The following is a 23385-nucleotide window of genomic DNA, read 5'->3' as shown; positions in this document are numbered from 1 at the left end:
TTTGCAACCCCATGGACTGTACTCTACCAGGCTCCTCAGGAACTTCCCTGGTGGATCAGATGGTAAAGTGTCTACCCACAATGTGGGAGGCCTGGGTTCAATCCCTGGGTCTGGAAGATCCCCTGGAGAAGGAAGTGGCAAGCCACTCCAGTACTCTTGCCTGGAAAATCCCATGGATGGAGAACCCTGGTAGGCTACAGTTCATGGGGGTCGCAAAGGATCGGACACAACTGAGCGACTTCACTTTTCACTTAATGGCAATGACCTTTGAACTGCAGTATGCACATTCCTGAAGGAAATAGACAACTCTTATATTTTGTTTTGGTGCAATTGTTTCCAAGGCACATTGCTTTCACATAATCTCCCCAGCCACCTAAGAGATCATTTAAGGGAATCACTGTGATACTTAGGTGACAGGGGAAGGGGAGGCAAAGAATATAATTCTTCTTTTTCCAATACAATTGAAAAATATCTTATCCTATATGCTCATAGATCTTTAAAAATAACTTTTGATGTGTTAAGTTATTATAAAACCACTGGCATGCAACTCAGAAAGAGTTCAAAGAACTGAGGGAAATTTTCAGTTCCTTTCACTGCCATGCATCTCTATGACCAATACTTGTTATTCTTTACTTGTATTGTTGTGGCCACGAGTTCCGGGAAACAAACTCACTCAGAAGGGCAATGCAGATAGTGAAGTGCAGTTTATTACACTGGCAGGCCCAAGGCAGAGTCTCCTCTTAGCCAAGGACCCCGAGCAGTTTTTGTGAAAACCTTATATACCCTAAGTGTACGTGCTCAAATCCATCACCCCAAATTCTCTGAAACTAGTCTGAACAAAGGAAAAGAAAGATACAAAGTTAACCCGTGATTCATGATTCATATGCCTTAAGCCTAGGTAGTTAACAGTGGGCAATTACCGATAGGCCTGTGGTTATACCCCAATAAGCATAATAGAATTTATGATTCTGTTTGGTTACACAGATAATTAAGGTATTCTTTTAGGCAATGGAGAGTCTAGGTACAAGCCCTGGGGCTCTTCCATCCAGGGGTCTGGTTTTCCAGTTGGTATGTCGTTTCCATAGATACTGGGCATAGAGCTCAAAGTCCACAGTTCAGCCCAAGATGGAGTCCTGCTTTCAAAATGAAGCCTGTTCTGTTTCTTCCTTCAGTATCAAGAGGAAAAATAGGAATCGAATTAATGCTGCACTGTCTCACACAACCATAGAGATTGTCCATGATATCTGTGATATTTTAGATATTTAGATATTTTAGAAGAACTAATTTTTAATTGGAGAAGGCAATGGCACCCCACTCCAGTACTCTTGCCTGGAAAATCCCATGGATGGAAGAGTCTGGTAGGCTGTGGTCCATGGGGTCGCTAAGAGTTGGACACGACTGAGCGACTTCACTTTCACTTTTCACTTTCATAGATTGGAGAAGGAAATGGCACCCTACTCCAGTACTCTTGCCTGGAGAATCCCAGGGACGGGGGAGCCTGGTGGGCTGCTGTCTATGGGGTCGCACAGAGTCAGACACGACTGAAGCAACTTAGCAGTAGCAGCAGCAATTTTTAATCAGAAATATATTAATTGAAATTAATATTTAATTGAAATATTTAATTGAAATTAAATTTAATATTTTATTTAAATTTGTCAAAATGTATGCTGTATTATTGTTTTGTCAGCTATAATGAGAATGCAATTCAGAAAAAACAAGTTTAATAAATAGAGTTCATGATCACCACAGAGATAAAATCTTTAATATATTTTCAAATTAATTTTTATCAGAGTATAGTTGCCTTACAAAGTTATGTTTCTGCTGTACAGAAAAGTTAATCATCTCTGCATATACATGTATCTTTTTTGGATTTCCTTCCTATTTAGGTTACCACAGAGCATCAAGTAGAATTCCTGGTGCTATATATTAGGTTCTCATTATTTATCTATTTTATATATAGTATCAATAGTGTATATCTGTTAATCCCAATCTCCCAGTTCATCCCACCACTTTCCCTTAACCCCCTAGTATCCATACATTTATTCTCTACATCTAAAAATTTTAAATTTCAATTTATATATATTTGTCAGAGAACTAAAATGGGAGAAGACCCTTGAGAGTCCCTTGGACTGCAAGAAGATCAAACCAGTCAATCCTAAAGGAAATCAGTCCTGAATATTCATTGGAAGGACTGATGCTGAAGCTGAAACTCCAATACTTTGGCCACCTGATGCGAAGAGCTGACTCATTTGAAAAGACCATGATGCTGGGAAAGATTGAGGACCAGAGGAGAAGGGGATGACAGGATGAGATGGGTGGATGGTATCACTGACTTGATGGACATGAGTTTGAGTAAGCTCTGGGAGTTGGTGATGGACAGGGGAGTGTGGCATGCTGCAGTCCATGGGATCGCAAAGAGTCAGACACAACTGAGTGACTGAACTGAACTGAAGATGGGATGATCAACAAAAAGATTTTAGATTAGAATTTTAGGGATAGAATTAGACTAGAATTGGGGGAGATAAAAATGGAAACAGATATTCAAATGGAAAAGGAACATGTGAAATTACCAACAAAGAATAATTTGGTTATGTATCCATGAAAATGGGACTTTGTAGGTGGTGCAATGGTAAAAAAAAAAAAATCTATCTGCCAATGCAGGTGATACAAGATCACTGGATCAGGCAGATTCCCTGGAATAGGAAATGGCAACCTGCTCCAGGATTCTTGCCTAGAAAATTCTACGTACCGAGGAGCCTGGTGGGTTACAGTTGATGGGGTTGCAAAGAGTCAGACACAACTGAGCACACAACACATCCATGAAAATAGATATTGATGATTATCAAATTATTATTATTTCATTGGAGTCCTTGTAAAGAATGACATAGTTTTGTTTTAAAATGTCAATATTTAAAGTATTTTGAAAATTCTTCTTTGTGGCTATTTAAATAAATATAAAAATTTTAGATGGCAACTCAAAAATATATGAGGGGTACATAATTTTACATATGAAAAATGTTAGGAAATACGTGAACAAAGCATTTGAAGGCCATTGACCTAGAATCATTTTTGACCCAGCAAGTGATCAAGCAGAATGGCCTGACCCCACCAGGACTGGAGGTACAGTTCAATTAACAAACTTATGGTCACCAAAGGGAAAAGATTGGGAAAGGGATAAATTAGAAGTTTGGAATTAACAGATGCACACTACCATGTATAAAATAGATAACCAAATTCTGTTATAACCCATAAGGGAAAAGAATTTGAAAAATAATGGACGTATGTATATGTATGCTGCTGCTGCTGCTAAGTTGCTTCGGTCGTGTCTGACTCTGTGTGACCCCATAGACAGCAGCCCACCAGGATCCACCGTCCCTGGGATTCTTCAGGCAAGAACACTGGAGTGGGTTGCCATTTCCTTCTCCAATGCATGAAAGTGAAAAGTGAAAGTGAAGTCGCTCAGTCATGTCCGACTCTTAGCGACCCCATGGACTGCAGCCCACCAGGATCCTCCGTCCATGGGATTTTTCCAGGCAAGAGTACTGGAGTGGGGTGCCATTGCCTTCTCTGATGTATATGTATAACTGAATCATTTTGTTGTACACCTGAAACAAACAAAACATTGCAAATCAACTATACTCTAATATAAAATAAAAATTAAATTAAATTGAAAAAAGATAAGCATATTTAAATTTTTAATTTAATTTTAATTTAACTGGAGAAAAAAAGTCAATCTAAATTGGTCAAGTTGGACGTAGCTAGGAGGCTCCAGTCAGGGGAGCTGGGGAGAGAGTTACACACAGGAGGTATGGAAGCAGAGCAAGGAGGTTACTGATTGTCTGGGAGCTTAAAGCCTGGTTGACTGTGACTGGCTGTCCTCAGGTTTCAATTTTGTAACTTTGAGGCATTTACAGGCTTAGATTTGGGTTTACTTATAGAGGTGCCTGGGCATCTGAGACCTTTCAGTCTAAGGCCCTCCTTGGTAAACTAATTTAACACTATCATGTCTCCTAGCCAAGGTAAAGCTCCAGGTTGCCTGGGAAGGAGGTCTGACAGTGCTGGAAGAGTATGTGTGTGTGTATCTGTGCACCTGTGTACTGGGATGTGTGTGTGTGAGAGGTCTGTATGTGTGTTGGCGTGGCTGTGTTTTGGTGTGTGTGTTGTTCCATGTGCCGATCGTGTGGTGAGGCTGTATCCCAAGGCCTCCTTGCTCACACTCCTCCCTGAGGAGATCATCTCTCACACGTGTGGACAAGCCCAGCTAATGTCCTAGTCCCCAGTGTCATCTCTGGTTATCACAGATGAAGGGCAAGTGGGGGATAATATAAAAATACAGCTTCAGGATCTGATTCACTATTAGTTAACAACTGTTCAGGAGAATTGTGGCTTCCCTCACAGTGAAGGCAGAAAAGTATCAAAATATCAAAATGTGAGAGAGTTATAATATTTGAAGGGGTCTTAATCCACTTCTGCTTAATAGCACCTCTTGAAAATATGTGATTAATGTGTAACCCATATAGAATTTTGTGAGACCCAATGCTGTCTTTACACAGCCAACCACTGGCGAGGAAACTGCAGCTTTAAATCCTCCTTCGAGTTAACTGAGTCAAGAACAGCATTCCTTCTATAAGAGGATAAAAAGAACCTCCAAAGGACTTAAAAGTCTGACAAGAAATCTTTTAAATTAGCAGGGGGCTGCCACAATTGCATATGTAATATCATGGCAAATTTTATTCTTCACATCCAAACCTGGCCACCTGGGTGGAGAGGAAGCGTCTCTTCCTCGGGAACTAAGGTGGAGACAGCCAGTTGGGTGTCCCCTCATATTGTTACTGTAAGTTCCCCCCTCAACACACAAATGGTCGCTGTTAGAAAATCTATATACCTGAGGTGCAAAACAGATCAATTCACATTTTCAAGATCGAAAAGGGCTCTTTGCTTTACAGAGGGATTCCAGAGGCATTCACTGAAATAGAAAGTTCCTCTGCTGCATTTCAATAGATTCTATTTACAAAACATCCATAAATTAAAATCACAGGAACTCAATTTTGCAAACTAAATGAGACATATTCAGTGCAGCCCTTACTGGAGATCATACCTTTAAAGAACTGTGTGACTGGAGAGGATGAAATAGTGAACTTTAGACTGATGGTTGCAAAGGACAGTAGGTCCACCAAGAAAAGACTTGCAGTTGGTGGTCTGGCCTGGAGAGGTGAGGCTATAGATGGGAGATACCGAGTAAGAGGGTCAGAACAACTGTTATCCGAATCCTGCTTCAGAGTGTTCGTGTCTGCCTTCTGGTAAATAGGCCACCTTGGCTCTGGTAGAAGGAGCCAACCATCCAGGCTTTTCCCAAGGATAACCAGAGCCTGAGCCAGCAAATTTAAAAACCAGACACTGAGGCTTTCCCCAGGAAAGTGCAGTTTTATTAACGCAAGAAAATATGTAGCTAGAACAGCAATCCTGTGTGAACAGCAGAACTTGTGGTCTAAATGCAGTGGGAAAATGGATACACTCCAGCACTGCACTGACACTGATGCAGGAGGGAGACATTTCCTGTCTAAAAAAATGCAGGTGGGTTGAGGTAAAAGTGACCCAGTCATTTCAAAGCTTTGGTGACCCCATCTTTGTGTTTCGGAGGGAAAAGCCCTAAGAATTGTGGGACTCTGTAAAAAGGTGGTTTCTCATTCCTGCAAGATCCCAGGAGGCACAATTGGAAAAGGGGATAATTTGAGGTGAGCTGGGAGTAACCTCCCCAATTCTGGGGCAATTAGGAAAAAAGATTCTCTTCTTCCAACAGAGCATTCTTTCACTAAGTGATCTCTTCCCAGCTTTATAGAAAAGCTGCCTTACACCACAGGAAACACACAGGCTCCTCAGCCAGAGGTCCAGGAGAATTACTTCACAACCAGAGCAATTTTCCCTCTCATACCTGGGTGCCCTGCTGCCCTTCCTCTTCTGTCTGTAGCATGGATTGCATGTTTAATACAGGACTTGGCTGATAATAAACTCAGCCCATGGCCACACTATTAATAGACAATGTTATTAATAGAAACTCACCCCTGCTACTCTTCACCTGTCATCTGTTATTTTTTAATACGCACAAGGTTTTAGTTTGTTTGCCTTTCCCCTACTCTGAGTGCCATATTCACTGCCTTCCTGGTTCTTTTGATGGTCCTTTTTGCCTGCACCTCATTTGCAGGAAAGAAAAGGATTTTGGCCCCAGGCAAGTTCTCCCCTGGAGGCCCCACTGAGACCAGTGGGTCAGGGGGAGCAGCAACTTCCTCCCCCAGGCCTCCATCCTCTGAAAGGGCCCTGATTCCTTAACTGCAGGCACTTAGAAGGGATGTTTTGTTCACCTTTCCATTTTCCCATCAGGTTGATAAACTTCCTTCAAAGGCATGAACCCTTTCTTTTTGTGATCACTTTAAAACACATTTGAACAAAATAGTCTTACAAACAGAAAACAGCCCTACATCCCCAAATTGTTATCTAGACAGAACCTGGAGAGTTTCTTATATTCTCCAAAGAAGTTCAATGAGTATTTGCAGACAGCGGGGTATTATGGCAGGATGTGATCAGGAAGCCGTGTGGTCGGCACACAGAAGGAGGAGTGGGAAGGCAGGAAGTCCAGGGGAATCCTGGTGAGTCTCATTTACTGATGCTGTGCTTTGGGGCAAGGTGAATTAATTTCTGTACTGGAAGCTACAGTTTCTTTATTTGGGAAATTCAAGACCAAATCTGGCTTCCTCACAGCTCAGCTATAGGATGCCCTGACTATGTTCCTGCCCTTCCCCCGTCATGGGCACCAAGTGTTCTGCCCCAGGGTTGGCCCTCCTCTTCTTGGATCCCTAGTTGTCTTTGTCCAGCTCCTTCTCAGCCCTTTCACCTCTTCTCTCAGCTCATCTGCATCACCTTCAGTATCACTTGTAAGCTGGTGTTGCTCAACTCCTCAGGACTAACACTGACTTCTCACTGAAGTTCATTTCTGAATTATTTTCATTATTATCTTAGTTTGCAGAGTTTCTTTCTTAGTTATTTATGTTGTTTCTTCTTCCAAACAGGATTTGGAGTGGCTCAGCCTGGCTTTCCAGCTGTCTGCTTGGTTGGGGTCGAGGGACTCAGACCCTATTGCATTCTGTTGAGTGCATGAGTGCTCAGTCACTTCAGTCACGTCCAGCTCTTTGCAACCCTATGGACTGTAGCCCGCCAGGCTCCTCTGACCATTGGATTCTCCAGGCAAGAATACTGGAGTGGGTTGCCATGCCCTCCTCCAGAGGGTCTTCCCGACTCAGGGACTGAATCCACTTCTGCTGTATCTCCTGAATTGCAGGCAAACTCTTTACTCACAGAGCCACCAGCAAAAAAAAAAAAAAAAAGGCAGATTCTGTCCTTATGTACCACATAGTAAAATGACCCCAATTCACTGTAATCTAGTGACGTTTGCCACAGGCACAGAGATAGCTGGATGGACTGATGGACAACACTGGAGCCTAGGAAAAGATTCAAGAGACATAAAGGACAATGATAACCAAAGTAATATTTCAATTTAGAGAGAAAATAGTTACTTTAACAATTAATAGTGCTGGCATAATAAATTCTTCATCCAAAAGAAAAAATAGCTGAACTTTTACTTCACACTATATACAGAAATAAATTCCAAATGGATTCGAGACTTAAATATTTTAAAAAATACAAATAACAAGAATATTTTTAAATAAAGAGGTTATCTGTGTAAACTTACAATATAGATGCTCTTTCCAAGCCAGATGATACTTAGAGGCCATGAAGAAAGGATATATTTGAACAAATAAAAATGTCAGATTTTTGTATCATTAAAAAAAAAAAAAAGCAAATTATGAGTGAAAAAAATCTATAGGAAAAAAATCCAGAAGGTCAGTAAACATAGGAAAAAATGCTCAATTTCACTGAGAGTTGGAAAAATGTAAAACAAAATATGTGACAATAACTTCTATATCATGCTATTGACATTTTTAGAAGAAAAATAATGAAAGAATAATAACTAATGCTCTCAAGAATACCAAAAATAGACAGTGGAGTACATTGCTAGGGGGGAATGGGAGTGACTCCAGTTTGGGAGAGTAATGCAACAAAATTTGTTTTTAAAATGACGTATAATCGCTTCTCGGCCTTTTGGCTAAGATCAAGTGTAGTATCTGTTCTTATCAGTTTAAAATGACGTATAAACCTACTTCATTTTTGTGAATCTATTCTACAGAAATAAAAACATCAACATATTAGAATATACACAAGGATGTTACAGATAATTGAGAATGATAACAAACAAGCAAATGCAAACTAGAAATAGCCTTGGTGCCCATAACTAGAGGCATGGTTTTATAAGTGGTGTCCATCTACATTATGGTTGTACAACTTTTAAAAAGAATGAGGTAGCACTGTATATTGGCCTGTCCGTGCTGTGTTGATAAAAGAGGAAAGCAATTTGCAGAGTAATTTTCACAGCATGATCTTATCTCTGTAAAAATCCACAATACCATTTTCTCTCTCTATTTGCATATATGTTTGGGTGATGAGTGAGAAAAATGCAGCCAGAAAGACAAAATCTGTTGACTTTGGTTCCCTGGGGAGAAGAGGGAATGTGTTGGCAAGACCTTTGTGACTGTCTGCACGGACTTATGCTGTAGTGCTGTGTCACTTGTGCTGCTGCTGCTGCTGCTAAGTCGCTTCAGTCGTGTCCAACTCCGTGCGACCCCACAGACCACAGCCCACCAGGCCCCACCGTCCCTGGGATTCTCCAGGCAAGAACACTGGAGCAGGTTGCCATTTCCTTCTCCAATGCAGGAAAGTGAAAAGTGAAAGTGAAGTCGCTCAGTCGTGTCCGACTCTTAGCGACCCCATGGACTGCAGCCTACCAGGCTCCTCCGTCCATGGGATTTTCCAGGCGAGAGTACTGGAGTGGGGTGCCATTGCCTTCTCCTGTCACTTGTGTAGTTTTGTTTAAATTTTATTGGAGTATAGTTAATTTACAATGTTGTGTTAGTTTCAGGCATACAGCAAAGTGATTCAGTTATACATGTATAGACATATTCTTTTTTAGACTATTTACTCATTTAGGCTATTACAGAATATTGAGTAGATCTCCTTGTGCTATACAGTAGGTCCTTGTTGATTATCTACTGTATATATATCAATGGTGGTATGTGAACATTAATCCCAAATTCATAACTTATTCCCCCGCCATGTTTCCCCTTTGGTAACCAAAAGTTTGTTTTCAAAATCTGATTCTATTTCTGTTTTGTAAATAAGTTCATTTTATATCATTTTTTAAATTATATTTCACATATGAGTGATATCATATGGTATTTATCTTTCACTGATTCCACTTTGTATGATAATCTCTAGTTGCAACCATGTTGCTGCAAACGGCATTATTTCATTCTTTTTATGGCTGAGTAATATTCAGTTGTATCTATGTACCACATCTTCATCTATTCCTCTGTTGGTGGACACTTAACATTGCTTCCATGTCTTGGTTATTGTATTTGTGTAATTTTTAAATGTATTTAAAAAAATGGCTTTTGAAGGAGAGACTTTTTCAAATGTTACCCAGATTCCTAGGCCCCCCTATTCTGTTTGAGCTTTGGGAGAAAAGCTTGAGAATCTGTGTCTTAAGATGATGCCCAGGTGATCCTTGGTGAGGTGGCCAAGGATGTCTCAGAAAGCGCAGCAGCACAGAGCTGCCTGGGAGGTACCAGCCACACGAGGTTGGGTGGGGAAGACCGTTTGGAAGGAACAGAAGGGTGGCAGGTGAGCAGTGGGTAGAAACCAGGATATGGAGGGAGTGCACAGGAGGGCTCCTATTTATGAAAGTGGGGAATCCCTTCCTCCAGGCTAAGAAGGAAGAAGAGAATAGTCAAAGGAGACCTGGGGAAGATTCTGAGACATTTCATTTCCATGGGCAGGAAAGGAAACGGAGGTAGCTGAGGTGAGAGTTGAGGACCTTGGAGAAAGGGTGGGAAATGACTGGGCGCCCTCGGAGCAAGCTGTGCTCAGAGGCGGGTCTTGCTCAGGAGCTGAACGTCAGGTACCTCACCCATCAACAGCAGGACCAGATAGAGCACAGCACACCCTTTCTTCCCAAAGAGGGTGATTGGCAGCTGGGGCGGGTCAGCCCTCTGTCCTTGCAGCTATGACCTGCAGGAGGGACATTGTGATTTGTGATACACAGTTATTACGAGCACAGAATTAGGTCAGGTCCCAACTGGGGGGCCTAGGAAATGATGCCCATCATTTCTTAAGTGCCAGGTGCTATGAAACTGACATTTCTAAAAGTCAACAGTTCCTTAAGGTAGATATGATTATCCCATCTCCAGAAAGGAAAATTGAGGTTTAGCAGACTGGAAAGATGATATCACTCTGGGCTGGGGTGGCTCTAGGGCCAACATGCCCATGTGTCCCTCATTAAAGCTCTGGTTCTCTCCGCTCCCTCACAGAAGGAAGGTCTGGGGACCTGCCCAAGCCTGTGGACAAGGGTATGAGCCCTGTGGCACCGTAGCCTCTGTCTTCAGGCCAGTGAACAGGTTGACCTTCCCTCTGCAAGCTGAGCCCATGGGATTCTGCTCTGCTGGCTCCTTTTTGCTCTACTGGTGACTCACCCTTACCCACTGCACTGACACAGGTCACTGCCCTGAGGATAATGCAGCACAGAGCAGGGGTCAGGGTGGCCAACACAGCTGTCCCACCCCCAGAGCCCCAGGGCCCAGCTGGGAATCCCCAGTTGGGCCAGAAAAGTGGATCAGCTCCCTCTGCTCTTCCAGCCTCCCACTGGGACAGCCCAGGTTCCTCTCCCCCATCTCTCTGTCACCCGTGCTTAGGGCAGGCAGAGTGGCCTTGACCACAGGCCAGTGTGCCAAGGAGCAGGGGTGGAAGCCTGTCTGGGGGGACGGTGTGGTCCCAAATCTCTCACTAAGGGATGATATGAGGAAGCAGTGTGTACACCTCTTATCCAAGGGTACCAGTTAACCACTGCTGTGCAAACGTCAGGGACTCCTAGGGGCTGTGGACATGGAACCAACTGAGACCGTCCACTGCAGAGTCCCAGATGTTTCATTCCCTCTTATATCCTCACCATGCAGAGCAGTATCTGGTACATGCAAGCCCTATAAAAATGCTGAATGAATAAATGACAGGCTTGGTCTTGGCCTTTAGAAGCATAATATGTGGGAGAATCAGACATCAAACAAATCATGTAGCTCATTCACTCCAATTGTGATGAGGATGATGAAGTTCAGGATGAACTTTCAATTATTTTGAAAAGTGTTAAACGACTTTTCCTTGAGTGAAACTTCCAGACTCTTCTCAGTTTCGATATGAGAAAAAAAAATTTTTTTAAAGTAGCATGAGTCTAAGGCAAAATTGCCATTGCTATTAGATAATTTAGCATGCTATAGTGTTATTTAATGGAAGAATAGATTTTCAGTGGTAGTGAAAACAAACATAGCAAAACAAAAGTGTCTGTGTGTGTGTGCACGTGTGTGTGTGTGTGTGTGAGTACCTAAGCCCCTCTGTTCATAAGTAAGTAAGGGACCAGAAGCCTCATCAGCATAGTCCCAGCAGGGCTTTGGATCAGCTGTTTATCATTTCCAATTTGTCCCCTCCCCTCCTGGTAATGGAAAACTGAACAAATCACTTGATTAAGATGCTCTAAACTGCCATCTCTCTGCTGTCCTTATTCCCAAGCTGCAAGCCCCTCTGTGAATGGGCAGGAGCCACCATATATAGCGCCTGATGACCCCAACTCCTCGACCCTCTCAACTGAGGTAGTTTCTCCATACAAGATGGGCTTAACTGCCCCATGAGCCCTCCATAAAGATCAGGCTCTCTTCCACGGCCCCACTGCCTCACCTTCTTAGCTGAGTCTCTGACCATTAAAAAGACAAACAGCAGATGTGGTAGACCAGTCTGGTAGACCAGCCCTTAAGTCTTGGCTATTTGATAGAATCATAATCTTGATCACGTGACTTAAATATCTGAGCCTTGATTTGTTCATCTGCAAACTGGAACTGATAATGTTGTCCAAGGGACCTGGTTGTTGAGAGGTAAGAGCAAATGAGGGTACACGTACAAAAGCCCAGGGGTAAGGGGAGATGGGTCGAGGCTGAGAAAGGCACCAACACCCACAGAGCCTGGTGCCTCATCCCCACCAGGCCAGGAGAGAGCATTTACAGGGATGCCCAGCCTTGCACCAGAAGAAAGTCAGATAAAAGCTGAGATTACCTCTTTCCCCAGGTCTTTCCTCTGTCTGGAAGTGTCTATTTGTGTGGTTGCTGTGTGTGTCTTTGTCCATTTGGGCTGCTATAACAAAAGCCCATAGACTGAATGGCTTATAAACCACAGAAATGCATTTCTCGCTGTTTTGGAAGCTGGAAGATCAGGGTGCCACATGGTCAGGTGAAGGCCTCTTCCTGAGTCATCATAGATATCTTCTCCCTGTCCTCACACTGTGAAAGCGGTGAGGTAGTAATCTCATCCTGAGGCACCCCCTCCTGACCTCAGCACCTCTCAAAGGCCACAGACCAGCATCGTTGGGGTGAGGATTCCAACATAGAAATTAGGAGGGGACACAAGCATTAAGGAGCTTCTCAGGTGGCACAGTGGTAAAGGATCCACCTGAGAATGCAGGAGACACAGGAGATGTGCGTTCGATTCCTAGGTTGGGAAGATCCCCTGGAGGAGGAAATGACAACCTCACTCCAGTATTCTTGCCTGGAAAATTCCATGGACAGAGAAGCCTGGTGAGCTACAGGTCAAGAGGTCGCAAAGAGTAGGACACAACTGAGCAACTGAGCACACACAGCAGTTAGACCACAGCAGTACGACTGGATTCAGATAAAACAAGCAGCCATGCTTGACCCAGGTTGCCAAGCCCAGGTTTGGGGTGTCCTTGAGAATGGCCTCCCCTGATCTGGGGGTTTTGGGGGCTGGGGAGGTGAAGCGAGACATTTTAGTCACTTTGTCCAGTTGGAGTTTACTAATCATCCAAAGAACCCTTTAAACTCTTGAATGAAAGTTTTCTTCCTGCTCAAGATCCTATGGGACACGGTCTTAAATCATCAAAGAAAACCACTTGAGTGCTTGTACCCACATGAGTGGTAACTCTGAAGAGTAACAGAGGCAGCCCTTCCTTCGGAGGTGAAATGCCTTACGTAAGGTTCACCTGGTACAATTCACAGGCCAGCAGTGTGAGTCTCTGACCTCTGAGGTCATTTTGGCTCCGATTCAAAGCAAACGGAGGTCTGATCCGCAGATACAGGTAAGAAGTGAAGGGAAAAGAAACAAAACCTGAGAAGCTGAGTGCAGCCCCAAGAGCATCCTCCAATGCCTCTCGCCCATCTGTACCTGCGTGGCCCTGGCTGACATGCTGGGTCCAGGGCAGCCCAGTAGCATAGGCTCCATATGGATGATGCTCTAGCTGCAGTGATGGGCAGAAGGTACCCGTGCATCTGGCTACAGCCTGACCTCAGCAGACGCTTATATCTCTCACTTGGGATAATCCTCTCCAGACTTATTCCTTAGTGCAACTCAGAGCAAGAATTAAAACTTTCCTGTGGTCAGCCTCCGGCACTGGCTTCTATAACTGTGGAAGTTTGTTCTGCAACTGAAGGCCCCCAGCCCAGGAAGGTCTGTCCACACCCAGTAAAGGATAGCAGGCTGCAGCTGCGGACCCAGTTGGTCTGGGTGAATGTGCCGTCAGGATGCAGTCCCAGTGTCCATTGAAGAATAAAAGCCCCCAGATTTTAAGGTGGGCCCTGACCTAGGTCTCCCCAGCCTCCTGGGGCCTCCATTTGCTCATGTGTAAAATGGGGGGATTGGACCCGACTCCCCACTGTATACATGAGAAGGTGTAGGAGAGGGCTTTCTGAGGGAGTAGACTGGAGTCTGGCCTGCTGCTGAGCCTCCAAACCCTATTGAGCCACAGAAGGAAGCCATGTACCCTGGTTTCCCTGTTGAGGGGGAACCATTCCTCCTCAGGCTGCTTGTGGGGCTCAGCTGCAGGCATTTCTAGGAGGCTCACAAGCTGGAAGGGCACCCAACGGGACACAGCCATTGCCCCACAGGAGGATGAACAAATAGCTCAGCCTTGTTCTGAGAGCAGCACAAAAAGAGGTTTTGCTGTTTGCTTATTTTTGATAGAGGATTTATGGGAATTCACATATTTTAACATATATCTTTGACACCATGACAAGATGTTCAGAAATGACACATACTCAGAAATGTTGTCTCTCACCAGAGACCTCCTGTAGCATCAGGTCTTCACAGACTCCAAATTCATTTTAAATTTAAAAAACAAAAACAAAAACAACAACCCAGCAAAACCAAGCAATTTAGAGTGCGTTCTCTTGAGGGTTAAGTTAGCTTGAGTATACCAGTCATCACTACTTTCTTCTTACTCTTGTTGATACTGCTTTTATAATACAGGTAATAAATATGAACATGCAATAAACACAGGCCTGGAAATGCAAGCTGTCTATCTTTCTTCGAAGCAGAGGATATGGTCCTGACACACACTCCAGTTAAAAACAAATAGAAACAGAAACAGCTGCCCAACCCTGCCAACAAATCAAACAGCATGTCTGCCGGGGTCCAGTTGCCCTATCTGAAGGCTGAGTGGCGGCTGTCAGCACTGGTTCTGTTGGATGTGGGGCAAATGGGAGTAGAGCAACTCAAACTGCCGGGTAAACTGCCCTGTAAACACACCAAAACCTGAGGAATGAATGCGAGCCTGATTCTCAGGATAGTTTAGCCCTTTGCTGGCACAGCTTCATCTGTGCTCTGGTTCATTAAAATGCTCAGGTCACCCTGTTTGCCAGGGATACGTGAGTTGCAGAGGCTCTTAGAGGCCTTGAGCAGGCTTAGAAGAAATAAAGGACTGCATTTCTGCCCCCAAGGTATCTTCCTTCAAAGGAAGAAACAAGCAAAATCCACATAAAAAGATAACAGATAGTAACATACATCAAGAAGTGCACTCTCACCCAGGTGAACAATGTGTCCAGTGCAGGGGTTATAGGATCAATGAACTGTTAGACTGGGAGACTCAGAGAAAGCTCCGTGAAGTAGTGACTCCATCACTTTGGAAGAGCATAGATAGTCATATTCCAGACACCCTGGTCAACAAGGCCTATCCTCCAGGGTGACTCTCAGGACAAGCAGGCTTCTGGGGACAGACAGAGGAGCAGAAAGGGAACTCAGTGGAGGGAGCCTCATGGAAGACCCAGTCTGTGCAGAAGGTGGTTCCTGTGTATCTGTCCACTGAGCACACCTACGGGGCCTGGCGTCCATCGACTAGAGTCCACCCTCAGCTGAGAAGTGGGCAACTCTGCCAAAGGGTCAGGAATGGACCCACCACAGGTTCAGAGCATCTGAAGAAGGGAATTCTGAGACAATGTGAGGGAATGTTTTTATGACAACAGAAGCTGGAAGTGATAATACATAAAACAGCAAGGCTTAGGATAGTTTTAATTAGAAAAAAAGATAAATGACACAAAACTAGCATAATATTGGCTTCATTCCTTTGTGATCTTTTAAAGACAGCCTAAAAAGTCAGAGGAAAGCACATACCCTGCTGCAATAAAAAACAACAGTGAGGTGGATCTTCATTTATATTAGTTATATTCTTTTTCCATCAAGTCAATGATATCTGTACATCGGCACCTGGGCATGATAGAATCCAAAATCAGTATCCTTCCTCCCAGCGTCCTAAGTCTAAGATTCTGCACGCTGCTCAGACACCAGCCACTCCTCCAGGTTAGGTACCTGAAGCAGCTGCAGAGACTATAGCCACTGGTAATAGGCCCATCGTCCTGGTGTTTGGAGCAGGGCTGCCAGCCTTCAGAGGGGCCATGTGTGCCATGGTTCACAGTAGGGCACGGAGTGCAGGGGATTGTCCTCTTGAAGCTCTCACCAGCTGGTTCCTCAGCCTCCCTTCACCACAACTGTGCTTACCTGTGGATCCCCCTGCTCCCCACATGCTCCCAAACTGCCACGGAGCCCAGAGCACAGCTGAGGCCCAGCACAGCTGTAAGGCCTGCCATCTGGTGAGGCAACCTCACCTACCTTCCTAAACGAGCATCTTCAAACACTCAGCTGCTCTCCCCTGTCTGGCTTCATGCTCTGGTAGAGGCTGTCTGAGAGGTGGTGTACTTAAAACCATCTCCCAAGGCTCCAGGAGCTTGCAAACTGCAAGCAAATAAAACAGTGTTTTAATAAGCTGTCCAGCCTACAGGCATCCTGGGACTTTTCTATCAGGACTCCATGACTAATCCTGTCCAAACAAATGCAGGGTAGAACAACATTTAGCCAGGGGAACTGCAGAAATCTGCTCGTGTGCTGTCCTCCCTGTATCGGAGGGATGGGCTGATAATGGTTCCTCAGGGACACTTGTTCCTGTTGTGGTTCCTCCTTATGACACTTCCTGGACTAGAGTTTGGGAAGGAGGGGGCATTTCAGACGATATTTACCTGTTGTGAAACAAGTCCTGATGTATCTCAAGAAGAACCCCAGTACTGCATCCACGCCCCAGAACCTGGGCTGCACATTTGCAGGAGTCTTTCAGGCACTCGCTTTGGAAAAGGCAAACCGAATTTTCCCCAACTCACACATGACTGCTATTCTTATAACCATGAGGTTCGCAGCTTCTCCTGCATCACCTGTCAAGACCCTGAGTGTTCTCCTTTTAGCCTGAGAAGGGGGACAGACCATTGCTCTGCCACTGGTGCTGGCAGTGGTTTCTGAACATGGAAGGGGAAGTAAAATCCTCTCTGAACTCTCAAGACAGGTGCCAGGTGGTCAGCTGTGTTGCGGAAGGCCAGTCTGGCCTCAGCAGCCCCAGCCCTCCTTTGCAGGCTTTTATTCTCTTTGTCCCATCTTCTCACACTCTGAACACACACACATCCATGTACCTACATGCTCACACAAACAGGCACATGGCCCCTGGAAGCAAGTACACAGCTGAGAAGGGGAAACAGAGGCTGGGTGTGGGTGCAAAGACCACCTGCCTGAGACAGCAGACGTCAGAATCCCAGCTTCTCCACTGGTCAGCTCTGCATTGTTGGTTAGGAACTTAATCTGAGGCCTAGCTTCATTTTTTCTAAAACGAAGGTAACATCATCTACTCCAGACTGTTTTTCTGAAAATTAAATGACAGTGCTAAAGTTCTTCGTAAATTGTAGTGCCTAAAAGGATCATAAAGGAGCCAAGGAAAAAGGAGAAAGAAAAATGTATAGCCTTACATGCATCTGTAGAAATATCCTCATGTACTTTGAACCTAGGGTGAAAAGTTAATTAAAGCACCACCATCAAAAATTTGACCCTACCTACAGCTGGCATTGTCATAACCAACCTTGTCTATTACCTGTGGGGGCGTGGCATTGTCGCACAGGCCTGAGGTACCTGGGGCTGACTGGAAACCACTGCTTCACTGCACAGTAACACAGGTCATAAGACTGATGACATCCTGTCTTCATTTACAGTTTCGATATTTTTCTCATCATGGATCTTTGCACTATTATATTAAAATATTATTCCTCTTGACTACTGAGTTCTCCAGTGTCCCCTTCAATTTTGCACAGCAGGTGTGTTCCTCCCCTGCCTTCTCAGCTGCAGCCCCAGGACCCTGGAGATGGATGTCACTCATTGTCGCCAGGCTTGATGTTGGTGGACCCTCTGTGCAGCCTCAGCCAAGCCTCTTCACCTTCCCTTCCATGTGCCCAATCTATGAAATAATGAAACTGTTGTGAAGGGTATAAGGACTGACGTCAAGGACCTTCCAGTATAGTTGGGAAGCCAAATTGATAGAGTTAAAGGGAAGTCTGAGCTGCTGAATTATACAGGGCAGCATAGCACAAGCTGTTGTTGGAAATGCTGTTCTTATTGTTGTTCAGTCACTCAGTCATATCCTACTCTTTGGGACCCCATGCACTGCAGCACACCAGGCTTCCCTGTCCTTCACCATCTCCCAAAGCTTGCTCAAACTCAAGTCCAATAAGTCAGTGATGTCATCCAACCATCTCACACTCTGTCATCCCCTTCTCCTCCTGCCTTCAATCTTTCCCAGCATCAGGGTCTTTTCCAACGAACTGGCTCTTCACATCAGGTGACCAAAGTATTGGAGCTTCAGCATCAGTCTTCAAATAAACATTCATGGTTGATTTCCTTTAGGATTGACTGATTTGACCTCCTTACTGTCCAAGGGACTCTCAAGAGTCTTCACCAACACCACAGTTCAAAAGCATTAATTCTTCGGTGCTCAGCTTTTATTATGGTCCAACTCTCACATCCATACATGACTACTAGGAAAACCATAGCTTTGACTATACAGACCTTTGTCAGCAAAGTAATGGCTCTGCTTTTCAATATGCTGTCTAGGTTTATCATAGCTAGGAAATGTAGAATTCAGAAAAGAGGTGGGTGCTTGGGAGCCACGATGTCCATCTGACCAGTTCATCAAGGTAAATCTTCCATGAAACATATGCAGGAAAAGAAGAGGCATTTTTCAACAAAGAAACACTGAAATGGGCTGAGATATGGCACATTCATGTCCTCTTATCTGGCCCAGGTCTAAGTAACCTCCACAAGCAAGAGCTAGAGTTCAAGAGAAGAGTCTAGATTCCCCCAGTTGCTCCTAAAAACTCACAGGAGCATATTGGGGGCATTTCAGCTAATTCAGCACCAAACCTTAAAATGGTCTTAATGATTGCTTTTTACCACACACACAAAAAAGTGCCAAAGTCATCAAACTTAAGAAAAGTCGGAAACTGTCACAGCCAAAAGCAGGCTGAGGGGACATGAGAACTAGATGCACTGTGATGTCCTGGCTGACTTTCTGGGACATGAGAGGCCACTGGGACATGAGAGGGCACAAACTAAGGAATCTGAGTAGAGCATGGCCTTCACTCAGGCTGAATTCATCAGTTTTTTACAAGTAACAGAGTAAGCTGTCAGGGGCGCATGGGGGTTCTGTACTACTTATGCAACTCTTCTATAAATCTAAAACTGTTATAAAATAAAAGTTTATTAAAACAAACCAAAAAAAGATTCTTAATGGAACAGTAGCACTAGAATCAGGAAGAGGGGCAAAGATAAAAGTGTGCCCTAGCAATACTGAAGGTCAAAGCCACCTGGGCTAAAGGCTCTTTTCTGGAGGTCTGAGGGGCTCCCCTGGAGGGGACCCAGAGTGATCAGCTGACTGAGGTTGGAGCAGGAGGCTAGGGCTCAGAACTCCTGCACCCAGTACAGCTTTAAGTCCCAACCCAGCCTGGTTTCTCTGCACAGCAGAAACTTATAGGGCCACTGCCTCAAGATGGAATTAAGATGAAGTATCATGAGAGGAAAGGTGAAGCTCAGGGCATGGGGAAGTTCTGTGGACATGGCGGCCCAGCTCACTCTGGGGCCTGGTAATTTCCTGATTTCCCTGCTTAGAGAACTGATGAAGCACTGAGATAAGAAAGGCTCACTGAAAGCACTCCCTGCGTGTGTGTGCACACAGGTATCTACACAGACACAACCATCAGAGCTCAGTGAGCAGCATGAGGCCCTTCAGCCAGTCCTCCTCCAAGGCTACCCTCCCACCCCTCCACTCAGGAGGGTGATCCCACCTGCATGCACCACTCATTGGCTTCCAAGTCCAGATCAGACAGTTGCTCATTATGTGCAATTGCCGCCTTGTTTTTTAAACCACAAAGACATAGCAGAGCTCTTGAGTTTGGTCTGCATTTATTCTGCCCCCTGAGAGACCATGCTACTCTGAAAGCAGCTTGAGTTGAGAACTCCATTCCTGGTGTAAGCACAGAGCCCGCCCTTCTGGTCAAATCCCACTTGATTTCTCAGCAGCAGACAGAGACCAACCATGCATGTCAGCAGACGGGCGTGAACAGCTAGCTGAAGTGGCCAGGGCTTGGGCCAGACTCATAGAATCGCAGCCTTGTGGGCCCTGGCCTGGCTCTATCAGATCCCTCTGCTTGGCGTCTGGGGACATGGTCCCAGGACTTGGTGACTCAGTCTCCTATTTTCCACTCGGCGTGTACTTCCCTCCACTTCTGTTTCTCTCTTCAACGCTAACCAAAGCTTTCCTTTCTGACTCTCCAGAATGACACAGGATGGGACCTGGGATACTTTGTTGCAGTACTTTTACCTGGACAGACATCTCCTCAAACACAAAGAAACTATAAGGTACTAAAAATAACTGTATATATGAGCATTTGGGGCAAACTGTAAACAACAAGATACCAAAAGACCAAAACGAACTTTCACTTCTGAGGTGCCTGCAGCAAAAGCAGGGTCCTGCTCACGATCCCTGCATACAGCACCACTAAGGAGGCAGACAGACCACCCAAGCCACCCCTACCTTCACCCCATTTAAGGAACGAGCTAGCCTTCCTCCCCAGGGATCAAGCAAGAGCACTGGTTACTTGTTCTCACTCTCTCATGCTGCAGCCCCAATAAAGCCTTCCCTGAATGCCTGTTGGCCTCTTTTCCTCTTATCGATTTCTATTGATCAAAAAGTCCAAGGACCTCAATTGGTAGCAAGAACATCCCTCATCTGGTTTGCATCCTGCCTTTAGAAGCCACCCAGCAGTAAACATACTCTGTCAGCTGCGCAAGAGACCCCATAGGATTGAAGACATTCGATCTCTTCAACCCAACTCCAACTTCAGCAATAATTTCACACAAGAATTGTCACTACCTTGTTCACCTTCATTTAGTATCATCCCTTAAAATTAAGAACTTTATTCTCATAGCACAGTTCGGAGTTTAGAAGAAAGTTAATGCTAGGACAATTTATAAATATCAATTTATTTTTTCTGACTTTTCCCTTTGGGGCACTATTGGATAACAATTTCATTAGAAATTTCAAATCAACGATTTTCTAATTCTATCATCCCTTCTACACTTTTTTACTGGCATTCTCTCTCTCTCTCTTTTTTTTTTGATTGAACTGGGTATTCATAGTGTCTTATGGGCTTTCAGTAGTTGCAGCGAGGGCACATTTCTCTCTTGTGGAGCACAGGCTCAGCATTCACAACTCACAACTTAGTTGCCCTATGGCTTGTGGGATCTTAGTTCCCTGACCAAGGATTGAACCTGTGTCCCTTGCAGTGGAAGCCCAGCATCTTGACTACTGGACCATCAGGGAAGTCCCTCTGGCATTCTTCTTTAAAGTAAATCTTTCCTTTACCAACTGAAGCAATTTGGCCAGCAGAATGGAGAAAATGAAAGATTATGCTTTAAAAGCTTTTAGATAAGAAATTGATTCCTTGTTGCAACAAACAGTGAAAATGGAGGACTTCTCTGTCTCTCTCTGTTTTGGTGATCATTATGAATTCATAACCTCCATTTTAATTTTTTGTTTTTTACATCTTATTTTTATTTTTAAGACTTTCTCCATTAAAAAAAATTATTTATATATTTATTTGTTTATGTATAGCTTCACTGGGTCTTTGTTGCCCCATGCTGGCTTTTTCTGGTTGCAGCAAACAAGGGCTACTCTCTAGTTGCAGTAGGCAGGCTTCACATGGTGATGGCTTCTCTTGTTGCAGCACACAGGCTCTAAAGCACTGGGGCTTTGGTAATTCAGCTTGTGGGCTCAGTAACTGAAGCATTCTAGCTCTAAAGCGGAGAAGGCAATGGCACCCCACTCCAGTACTCTTGCCTGGAAAATCCCATGGACAGAGGAGCCTGGTAAGCTGTAGTCCATGGGGTTGCTAAGTCAGACACGACTGAGCAACTTCACTTTCACTTTTCACTTTCATGCATTGGAGAAGGAAATGGCAACCCACTCCAGTGTTCTTGCCTGGAGAATCCCAGGGACAGCAGAGCTTGGTGGGCTGCTGTCTATGGGGTCACACAGAGTCGGACACAACTGAAGCAACTTAGCAGCAGCCGCAGCAGCTCTAGAGCACAAGCTCAGTAGGGTGCCAGTGTTCAAAGTCAGGACCTCCAGCTCAGAGCCCACACTTCTAGTCACCCACTCTGACACTATTCTTTACTACTCAGAGTACATTAACCAATGGAAAAGGTGCTTTTGACATAAAGTCATTCACATATGATATGGTCACATGAATTCTGAGAAACCGACTTATACTTTCATTTATGATTGAGTACCTTCTGGCAGGTTTAGTCCTGCCAAAAATAACTTTAAAAGAGGGATTAAACATTTAAAAAATCATTTTCCATGCATCAGAGAGGCACTGAAGCAAAGAGGACTGGAGGGTCCAGGATTCCAGAGAGGGAAGAGCCACGGATGAATGAGCCAGCTTTGTGCAACTATGTTAACCCTTGGGGCACTTGCTAAGCCTGAGGACAAGTCAAGGGCTGAAATGCTGGGCTCTTCCGGGGCAAAGGTGCCACTGGGACAGCTTAATGAAATGGACTAATTCCTCAAAAGATACAAACTACTATAGCTCATCCAGTATGAAATAGATCATTTGAGTGACCCTATGAATATTATGGAAATTGAATTCATAGTTTAAAACTTCCCAAAGTAAAAACCTCTGAGTGAAGATTTATACCAAAGATTTAGAGAAAATTAACACCAACTCTACACACCTCTTCCAGAAAACAGAAGAAAACAGAATCCTTCTCTATTGATTTTATGAACTTGGTATTACCCTGGCTTCAAATTCAGGCAAAGATACTTCAAAGAAAAAAAGGAAGCCACATGCCAATATCCCTCATGAATATAGAAACACAATTCCTTAACAAAACATTGCAAATGAAATTTAGCAATATATTTAAAAACTGTACATAACCAAATGGTCTTTATTCTAGGGATGCAAGAATATTTCAGTATTTTAAAATCAATCAGTATTAACATCATATTAACTGGCTAGGAAGAAAATGAACTGGAATGGGAGAATTTAACTCAGATGACCATTATATCTACTACAGTGGGCAGGAATCCCTTAGAAGAAATGGAATAACCATCATGGTCAACAAAAGAGTCCGAAATGCAGTACTTGGATACAATCTCAAAAACGACAGAATGATCTTTGTTTGTTTCCAAGGCAAACCATTCAGTATCACGGTAATCCAAGTCTATGCTCGGACCAGTAATGCTGAAGAAGCTGAAGTTGAACCGTTCTATGAAGACCTAAAAGACCTTTTGGAACTAACACCCAAAAAAGATGTCCTTTTCATTATAGGGGACTGGAATGCAAAGTCAAGAAACACCTGGAGTAACAGGCAAATTTGGCCTTGGAATACGGAATGAAGCAGGGCAAAGACTAATAGAGTTTTGCCAAGAAAATGCACTGGTCATAGCAAACACCCTCTTCCAACAACACAAGAGAAGACTCTACACATGGACATCACCAGATGGTCAACACTGAAATCAGGTTGATTATATTC

At 44.2% G+C, this 23385-nt stretch overlaps 1 pseudogene; it reads left to right on the top strand.

Annotated features, from left to right (window-relative positions):
- Nucleotides 1–8138: 8138 nt before the first annotated feature.
- Nucleotides 8139–8259, top strand: LOC129642422 (uncharacterized; annotated as a pseudogene).
- The last annotated feature ends 15126 nt before the right edge of the window (nucleotides 8260–23385 follow it).

This window comes from Bubalus kerabau, chromosome 1 (assembly GCF_029407905.1).
Source record: "Bubalus kerabau isolate K-KA32 ecotype Philippines breed swamp buffalo chromosome 1, PCC_UOA_SB_1v2, whole genome shotgun sequence".
Lineage (NCBI taxonomy): Eukaryota > Metazoa > Chordata > Mammalia > Artiodactyla > Bovidae > Bubalus > Bubalus kerabau.
This window is presented reverse-complemented; position numbering and strand designations above follow the sequence as displayed.